This window comes from Brassica napus, chromosome A6 (genome assembly GCF_020379485.1).
Source record: "Brassica napus cultivar Da-Ae chromosome A6, Da-Ae, whole genome shotgun sequence".
NCBI lineage: Eukaryota > Viridiplantae > Streptophyta > Magnoliopsida > Brassicales > Brassicaceae > Brassica > Brassica napus.
The window spans coordinates 8,073,116-8,083,669 of NC_063439.1; the positions used below are offsets into that span (position 1 = coordinate 8,073,116).

Consider the following 10,554-nt stretch of genomic DNA (forward strand, 5'->3'; position numbering starts at 1 on the left):
GTTTGATTACAAAGACATAGATGGTGGAAAGGTACTAATGGCAAACAATACTCAAAGTGATGTGAAGGGAATTGGAAAGATAAGGATTTCTAGTTCAAAGGGAGCAGATGTTATACTTACAGAGGTAAGATACATGCCACAGATGAGTCGAAACTTGATATCATATGGAATGCTTGAGAAGGCAGGATGTACCTACAAAGGTGGAGATTTTAGAGTTGATTTCTACAAAGGGGGGTGAAAGAGTATTATCTGGAAATTATCAAGACGGGTTGTATTACCTTCAAGGTGAAGTGTCTCGAGCTGAAGCTAACATTGGGAAAGCCGAGCCGAACATGACAGATGTCTGGCACACAAGATTTGGACACATGGGAGTTGCAAACATGAACGTCTTGATAAAAGGAGGGTATCTGAAAATCAAAGAAGTTGAAGATTTAAAATTCTGTGAGAGTTGTGTTCTTGGCAAGTCGCATAAACAGAGTTTTAAGAAAGCCAAACATACTTCTAAGGCGATTCTGGATTACGTCCACTCTGGTTTGTGGGGATCACCTAATACTCCAGAGAGTCTTGGCGGTTGCAAATATTTCATGAGTTTTATTGACGACTACTCGAGAAAGGTTTGGGTTTACTTCCTCAAGACTAAAGACGAAGCCTTTGACAGTTTCAAGGAATGGAAGTTAGAGGTTGAGAACCAAACATAGAAGAAGTTGAAATGCCTAAGAACAGACAATGGCTTAGAGTTTTGCAATCATAAGTTTGAGCAATTGTGTAAGGATACAGGAGTTAAGCGTCATCGTACATGCACTTACACGCCGCAGCAGAATGGAGTCTCTGAGAGGTTGAATAGAACTATCATGGACAAAGTTAGAAGCATGTTATCAGAAACTGGTCTGGGACCTGAGTTCTGGGCAGAAGCTACATCAACCGCAGTGTATTTGATAAACAGAACCCCTGGCTCTAGCATTGATTTCGACATTCCTGAAGAAAGATGGACCGGAGGAAAGGTTGATTTATCACACCTCAGGCGTTTTGGTTGCTCAGCATATGTACACAGAGTACAGGAGAAGACAAGTCCTAGAGCAGTAAAGGGTGTGTTTTTTGGTTACCCTTTTGGAGTTAAAGGCTATCGGGTTTGGATTCAAGATGAAGGAAAATGTACAACGAGCAGGAACATTATCTTTCAGGAACAGGAAATTTACAAGGATACTTTACAAGCTGTTAAATCTGACACTGAAAGTCTATCAGAAGGAACTGAGGCAGATAGGAAGAAGAAAAAGAAAGTGTCGTTCAGTAATGAACTGATCGTTGGTCCCACTCCTAAAGGAAGCGTTGAAGATGCTTCGACTTCAGGTGGAGCTGTGTCAGATCAGTCCGAAGACTCAGACAGTGAAAGATCACAGGGTTCAGTGAGTTCAGATGGGGATTCACATTCAGATCTTGGTACTGGTATCATGGTCAGCTCAGGTGATTCTGCTCTTGATAATTACGTATTAGCCAGAGACAGAAGCAGAAGACAGAATATCAAGGCACCATCAAGGTTTGATGACGCTAATTTGGTGGCGTATGCTTTAAATGCTGCTGAAGAATTTGATATTGAAGAACCTCAGACTTACGCAGAAGCCATGAGAACTAAGGAAAGGAAGTTCTGGGATAATGCAGCCAAAGAAGAGATTGATTCTCTTAAAAAGAACAGAACGTGGGATTTAATCGAACGGCCCAAAGATCAGAAACTTGTGGGTTGTAAATGGATTTTCAAGCTCAAGCCTGGAATCCCGGGAGTAGAAGAACCACGTTATAAAGGAAGAGTTGTAGCTAAAGGGTACTCACAAAAGGAAGGAGTTGATTATAATGAGATTTTCTCTCCAGTTGTGAAGCATGTCTCTATACGGTTGATTATGTCGTTAGTAGTGAACTTCGATTATGAACTGGAGCAAATGGATGTAAAAACCGCGTTCTTACATGGAGATCTCGAGGAGAGGATTCTTATGGAACAGCCTGAGGGTTTTGTTACAAAAGGAGATGAGAACAAGGTGTGTCTACTGCGGAAATCGTTGTACGGTTTGAAGCAATCACCGAGACAGTGGAATCTGAAGTTTGATGGGTTTATGAAAAAACAGAAGTTCATCAGAAGTGAATTTGACTCGCGTGTTTACATGAAGGACGTGAACACAAGCAAGGCTATATACCTGCTGTTGTATGTTGATGATATGTTAATTGCATCAGGAAGTAAGTCAGCAATTAAAGATCTGAAAGAGAGGTTGAGTTCAGAATTTGAAATGAAGGATCTTGGAAGAGCATCGAGGATTCTTGGAATGGATATCTCAAGAGAAAGAGTTAAAGGAGTTCTAAGATTGTCTCAAGCCAAGTATCTGGAAAAGGTATTAAAAACGTTTGGTATGTTTGAAGCAAGATCAGTTGTTACCCCTACGGCATCTCACTTATTAAAAAGTCTACATCCTAAAGAAAGGGCTGAAGAGTATGAATACATGAAGGATGTGCTTTACGCGAGTGCTGTAGGAAGTTTGATGTATGTCATGGTTGGATCGAGGCCTGACTTGGGGTTTGCAGTGGGTCTTATCAGCCGCTTCATGTCACATCCAAGCAGAGAGCATTGGGAAGCTGTTAAGTGGGTATTGAGATATGTAGCAGGTGCTTACGGGAGGTGTCTGACGTTTAAGAAATCTACTGAGTTTATAGTTGAAGGATATTCTGACTCAGACTATGCTACAGACTTAGACAAGAGACGTTCAGTATCTGGGATTGTTTTTAAAGTTGGAGGAAATACTGTATCCTGGAAGTCAGGTTTACAGTCTGTGGTTGCTCTATCAACCACCGAAGCTGAGTTTATGGCTTTGACTCTAGCAGTTAAAGAAGAAATTTGGCTAAGGGGTTTTACTTCAGAACTCAGATATAGACAAGACAATGTAAGGATACACTGTGATTTACAAAGTGCGATTGCTCTATCTAAAAATGCAGTTCATCACGAAAGGACTAAGCATATGGATACGCAGTTCAACTTCATCAGAGATATTGTTGCTAAGAAAGTTGTCAACCTAGCAAAGATTCATACATCTAAGAATCCAGCAGATTTTTTAACTAAGTGTGTACCTGGCACTAAGTTTCAGCTCTGTTGTGATTCCTTGAACGTGTGCTGATGCACGCAGAGGCTCCAGGTAGCTCTGTGGTGATCTCGTAATATAAGACAGAAGGTATGAGATGAGATCATGGTTGTTGGGAGCCAAGCATTGTGATTAAAAAAAGGGGGCGAGAAGGAGTTACCTGTAGAGCAGAGGAGGTCAGAGGTCAAAAGACGCGTGGTGGACCTCCAAGTAACAGGAAATGTCAGTTTCAGGTGGAGTACTTGAAATGGTGTTAAGGCTCTTCGTGATTGCTGAGATATGGTTTCTGGCAGTATCAGATTAGAGGAATGTCAGAGTATGTGTGTTCAGGAAGAAGAGTTGAAAGGAGATCTGAGATGCGATATATAAGACAGTTGTGAGTCAATCACAGATGGATTCAAAGAATTGAAGATGCTATGTCGTGATTCTAAATTGATAAAGAGTCGTTGGGAACACTTACTGGTTCTGAGTATCTGAAAAGGAAGAAGCTTGAAGGTGTAGCTCAGGTTTGACAGGTTCGGAGAGGTTGAATCGTGTCGGAGTTGTTTCTTTCATCATCTGAAGAGATGAGACGGTGATGAGAGAAGAGAAGAGGAGGAACAAGACAGTCTTAAGGTTTCATCGAAATGTCTGAAAACCAAACAGGTGGACAATTGTGGGTTTTGGTCTTCATTCTGATATGCTAATGGGCCAGCTTTCATTCTATTGGGCCATTGAAGTGTTGCTGAGAGATCGAGGAAGCGTTCGAGCTGGGCCTCGTATCACTTGAGCTGAAACTGAGTCAGCATACGGTTATAACGGCCTAACGTCTTCTTCTTCCTCAAGCTGATCACTCTGGAGAGATAGAGAGATCAAGAGAGAAACAGAGAGCTTACGAGAGAGATAATCAGAGAGAACGAGATCTACCTGAGACGATCAAGCGGGAACGGAGTCGGAGTGTCTCCGGCGACGTCGTCATAGCAGGATCCGATTACCTGTAGTGTATTTCGGAGGTAACATCAACTCTTCTTCTCCGGTGTGTTTAGATCGAGTTGTATTGTTGTTACCGGAACTTGAATCTGATTATAGTGAAGCTCTTGAGGGATACCGTTCCCTCCCCGGACAGTAGGAAACGAAGTCCGGGTGAACAAATCTTGATTGTATTGTGTTTGATTGAGTTTCTAGACGTGAACACAAACCTAAGCGAATTAGATCACCTATTGAATCTGAAATTGAACCAAGATCAAGCGAAAAAATTACCAACATTAATTGTTTTTAATTTTTTTTTTTGGTTTTCAAATGAGTAGTAATAATATGCCTTCTCTCTTCGGTTTGATAAAACTAATCATTAAATATCAAAATTGTTTATGGTTATAGTGTGGACTGTGGAAAAATGATAGTTCTCCTCTAGACTAGATGCAATACTATAGGATGTATGATTGTTTAGGCAAAAATAATCTGTTTGTTGTTTTGGAGTTTAGGTATATAATGTTTTATTGTTGATCTTTTGACAGTATCTATAATAAATTTATTATAGATCCTTCGATATTTGGACTAATCGAAATCAGTTATTGAGGGATGGGGTTTACAGCTTTTTAAAAGTCTGCAGCGTTTTTATTGATCTTTTTGTAACTTAAAAATAAAAGACAAAAGAGTGACTATAAACTATTAGGCAGTATCCTACTTAAGCACACTTGAGTAAGCATAGAAATCAAAGGTATGATAATGCTAGCTCTTCTAGGTTGAGGACAATACATATAAAATATAAAAATAAGAGGCATTTGAAATGGATAGATAATATATAATGAGCATGCAAGCCTATTTCGTAGATATAGATGAGAAAAAGCTTTAGTTACATATCATGTATTACATGTGACATCCAAAGACAACTATAGTTTAGATTTTTAACCAAAATATCTAATATTATTAGACAACTATAATATAGAATAAAATATACGAATCCGGCGCGTAGCACCGGAATACCACTAGTATAAAAGGGACTAAATTCAAGGCTTTTGGGACTATCCACCTCAACCAAAATATTCTCATCCAAAAAGAATTAGAAGTAGACATCATTTAGAAGATCCTACTATATAAAAGGGACTAAATTCAAGGTTTTTGAGACTATCCACCTCAGCCAAAATATTCTCATCCAAAAAGAATTAGAGGTAGACATCATTTAGAAGATAATTAACTAACATACGACTTTTTGATATTTCTTGAAATTTCAAATTTGTAACTGCTAATTTATTAATAGAATCATATATCTATATTGAATTATATTCTATTTTTAATCGTTAGACTTCAAGGGTAAATAAATTATTAATTTATAATATATATAGTTTATAACGTTATATTGTAGTTATAAATAAAGAGAAAATAACCGGGGAGGGTGAAGAAGCTCATGTAAAATTATGTAATTAAAATGGTAAAATGGTGAGTATGATGAGGTGAATCTAAGAAAATTTATTGTACAAATTATGGTGCTTTCTTCGTCCACTAAAATGATTTAAAATAAAATATATATTCACATAAATAAGTCAATATTTGTTGTTTTTTTTTGGTAAGACGTTAAGATTATCATTTTCTGAAAGGTTACACTGTTGTTTTTAAACAACTTATTACAGAAAGGAAACAAAAACAACCAACAACAACTCAAGGTAAAAAAAGCCTTAAGGAGGTATTATACAAGAAAGATAAAAAAGAAGTAGAGAAGAGGAGAAAGAAGAACTTTCCGGGTAAGAGAGGAAACAGTCACACATCATACGGTCGAGAGAGGCAAGGATGACTGATGAAGGTGAGGAGACAGCTGTGAACACACGAGCATTACGCTCTTTCCACAGCAGGTAGATAGCTGACTGAAAGTAGAGCTTGATGACTGGAGTAGCATGCGCATCTGCGTTGACGCGAGGTTGATTGATCCAGACTGCAACAAAGTGTAGATCAGCCAGAGGAGAAATCCAAACTTCAGCAGCAAAAGACTCTCATATCAAGCGAGAGAAAGAGCACTCAAAGAAGAGATGATGGTGAGTCTATATTTCCATATTACAAAAGACACACGTTCCTGAGACATTTAACCCCCAACGCCTCAAGCGATCCTTAGTTGGCAGTCTTCTCCGCAAAGCCAGCCATGATATAAACGCATTACGTGGAATATGTTCCTTGAACCAAATAGTCTTGTGCCAATATTTATTGTTGATAGTGTTTATATTCTTTTCTGACATTAGTATCCATATTTTTTAGTAAACTGATCCAAAGAGATTAATTTGTGGAGCTAACCAAACGAGGATTGTAGTGTTTATTTTGGAAAAAGTAATAGGTTGAATGATAGATAGCGTGCGTGCTTTTTCACATGGAAATTTGCACATATATTAAAATTGTAAGATTTGAATCATAGAGAAAATATAGTGTATATGACTGAAGTTGGTCCATTCTGAATAAAGATGGCTAAAATTCTTCTTTGTTAAAATGCATAGATGTGAATCTTATATGAATAGAGTTCTCCATTGCTTATAGCAGTGTAATAAACTCTGTGTGTAAATGAGAATAAATGTTATATAAGTGAAAACAAAAATTATGATTTTTTTCTTGTGCCTATAGGCTCTTCGCAATTTGAAGAAGAAAGAACATATTGTGTGAAAATCTTTGGCTCGGTCAAATTTTATCCAGTTGTTTATAAAACTGTTGTTATCTGATTCATGTAATTTTTCAGTGTTGATTTAAAAGTCCCAAAAAACCCATATATACTGACTTTTTGATATTTTTTCTGTGATTTGAATTTAAAAAGAGATAAAACTTTCGATAAGTTATGTAAAATCAGAACAAGTATTTAGCTTTAGAAAGCATGTACATGTTTCAAACTTATAATATATACATATATAATGTTTAAAATTATGCATATAAAACCTGTGTAAATGTGCCTGAATTTGTTTCTCTTCTTTAATGTGTTAATCGTACTATATATAGCATTATTTTAAAATTTCAAAAAGTTTATGTCACATACAAAAAACTATAAATAAAAAATATAATTCTCCATCTACGACAAGAAAAATGAAAAATTATAAAAATATAAATTTAAATTAAGAAAAACTAACATTGGAAAAACAAGAAGTTAATGTAAGAGAAAAAACCTGATAAATAATATTATAAATAAAATAAATTTATAAGACACAATCTGCGCGAAGCGCGAAAAAAATCTCTAGTAACAATAAAAGAGACTTGTCTCTCTGCAACCCTTCGCATCATCATTTTAGAGTGGACAAATTTAGACACGTGTCACTGCTAAAAAAAATTTCTGAGCCGGGACCTTTTTTAGATTTGGGTCTTACTTTTAAATTGGCCCATTACTAATTTAAATGAATTAAAATCCCGACATATTGATCCGCTTAACTCCTTCTTCTTGCTCCGACATGGCCTCTCTTAACCTTTCAGCCACCGCCCCTTTGTAACGCTTCACATTAACATTCAACCCACGTAATTAAGATCACTGTTACCATCCTTTTCCCCATTTATTCCACTCTCCTTTGCTCAATTATATCCATCTCTTCAGATGTTATTTTTCTATAAATAAGAATGTCTGTCTCACCTTTTCGCTATGAAACCCAAAGGTTCAACAATGGCAACCTTCAAGCTCCTTTTTCTGATTTGAAAATCAGCCGTTGTGCTGAGACAGTTATTCTGCGATAATGTGAACAAAGGAAGTGGGTTTATCGGTGTTGATTGAGTTTTTGATGCAGATTGAGTCATCTTTGTCATTAACTACTTTCAGTTATTGAGCTGTGGGTACAAAGTGTTCATATTTATTATTGTAGGGTGACCTACTAGATCTGGATATCCGAGGTTCAAAATTTACACAAGCAAAAAAGTCAGTTATGAGGTAACTAAAGCTAAGACTCACGTTAATCGATAATCTTTGTTGATAGGTTTCTTTTTGGTATGTTCTATTTCAAGCTTATGTGGTTATGTTTCACCTAAGATGTAAGAATCATCTTGGTTGTGAAATTAAGTGCATGCTTTGGATGTACCACCGCGGAGAAAATGATTATGTAGCTTGCTTGGAACATGTTGGTCTTTTTTTTTTTTTTGAACATGTTAGTCTATCTTTTCTTCTTGACTACTGGACTTAGCGAGGATGGAAACTCTAATATTTTCAATTTTCATGCACTTGACAGACAATTATGAATAGTTATATAATTTCCTAGATTAGTTCTTTTCTGTTCTTGAAATTGAGAAACAATGCTCCCCCTTATTAAAATGTTACTTTCGTATGTTCTTCTGTTCAGGTACTGCTGAAGTTCTTTCATATTCAGATCTCAGACCACTTGACATTAAAGCCCACACAGCCGGGTGCTATTGCTTGCATTCATCATCTTCGCACCCTGAATTACAAATTATTATTTAATTCTTCTGGTTGCCTCTTCCCTTTACCACCTTAACATATACTTTGCTGTCGAAACAGGATTCCTTTCTTAGTCATCATTTGGCACCTATAAATTTATGTCTCTGCTTGCATGTCTTATATATATATGCATTTATTCACAAAGTTTTAGTCATTTCCATGATGATCTTATGTGCTTCTTAAACTGCTTGGATCTGTAGGGAAATGTACCAGGCAATGCAGACATAATGGTTTTGTTCTTGCCATAGTAAAAACAAATAAGAGAGTATAGTTCCAATACAATTCCTTGTCTCATAATGTCTCGCTAACTAGATCAGAGTATTATATTAATATGATTATGAGTATCCAAAAGCCAATTTTGACCCCTTTTTTTTTTTACTTGAAGTGTCATATTATGTATCTTTTCAGGATATACAAGCTGGAAACTCTGTGCACTGCTTCTTCTATGGCGTTTTCTTGGATGTTCCAGAAAAAACGTTAGATTTGAAATCTCACCTACTTAAAGTGTTATACTGCAATGAAGTTTGATACGTGCTATCATGTGACACTAAATTGGGTCAAGTTCTGCGTATGTTTAGATGCACGAGCCACGTCTACGCTATCACCACCTAGAATCTTTAAATGGTTTTAAAGCATTGTTATTACTGTTTGAGGACCTTGGGATCATGATTTTGAGAACGTTTGGTGATGTTTTAAGCTGCGAAAGAATGACATAAAGGCGATCTGAACAATAACAGAAAGATGCTCATATCTTGGAATTTGGCTATAAAAGACGAGTAAAGGTAGAAGATTTGGCAGATTCACATGCTCATCTTTAGTCTCTTTTATTTTAACATTTTTTTGTGTGGCATCATTTGCTTTTTGTTAGCTTGAGGTTTAGTTTCCAATGTCACTCTGATCACAATGGAATAATATATAACATTTATGATTTGAATATCTGAAAAAAATCGCAGTAGATTAAAGAGATTCTAGATTAAACTTAGTGCCTGGTTTTATAAAAATCTTTAAATACAAAAAGAGTATTCGTCAAGGGACGCCTGAAACAAATTTCTCTCTTCAAATAGAAACATCAGATTTCTCTAGAGGCAAGAAAATAATGTGTTGTGAGAATTTAGTTGCTCATGATCTGTTTCTACTGTAAAATGCACATTTAGTAGTCGCATTGTAAGTTAATGTTATCAAGCTTCTCTCCTTTTCAGCTATCACAATTGGTGAAAATTAGTTAGAAAAAATATTCAAATTTAAACGATTTCATATGCTAAAAGAAAAAAGAAATATCTTTTTTTTTGAAAAAATTAGAAATATCTAAATTAGTTTTCTTACATTAATCAATTTATTAATTTTTATGTGTGTGTATTGTTTGAATCATATCCTAACTTTACGTAGGAAGAAGTTAAAATTTTATGAATGGTGCTTATATTAAATATCCTCAAATATAATAAACTAGAATTTATCCCGCACATTTGTGCGGGTATTTTTCATTTTATAAACTTTGACATTATCATACAATTTTTGAATATATGATTTATATTTTAGTGTTATGTATTATATAACTATTAAATCTTAGTGTTTAAGTTTTTTATTATTTTATTAATATATAGTGATTTGTTTATGTCTTTTACTCTTTTATTAATTTTTATTACATTTTCAAGTTTGGTACAATTAATATATAATTTGAAATAATCAAATTAAGAATCTTCTTCAACATATGATATTTTAAAAAATATATAGCTGTAGAAATAAAATTTCAACATATGTTAATAACTTTATTTTGGTATAAAATATTATGTAGTTAACTTATTTTAACCCGTTTAATGGTAAATGATAATTTATTTATATGAAAGCTTTTCTAAAAAATTAAATAAGTTAATTTACCAGTTTAATATATTTTTAATATTTTTATATAATACTTCTATTTTAATATAATACAGATTATAATTATAAATTTGTAAAAAATAGCATAGAACCTTTTTTATAATAAAATTTAATTAATCTTAATTTAAATTATATCATTAATTATGAAATTAATTAAAGATTATTTAATCAAAAAATATTTAAAAA

The 10,554-nt window shown here is 34.8% G+C and overlaps 1 long non-coding RNA gene across 2 annotated transcripts; it reads left to right on the top strand.

The window, feature by feature from the left end:
* The first annotated feature begins 7,158 nt into the window (after positions 1-7,158).
* LOC125610260 lies at positions 7,159-9,421 on the top strand. 2 transcript variants are annotated; one of them, XR_007340301.1, is made up of 3 exons: positions 7,229-7,971; positions 8,378-8,758; positions 8,902-9,421. It is a non-coding gene; the product is annotated as an uncharacterized LOC125610260 (long non-coding RNA). The 2 variants fall into 2 exon arrangements; XR_007340300.1 differs by having other exon boundaries at positions 7,159-7,971; positions 8,378-9,421.
* The last annotated feature ends 1,133 nt before the right edge of the window (positions 9,422-10,554 follow it).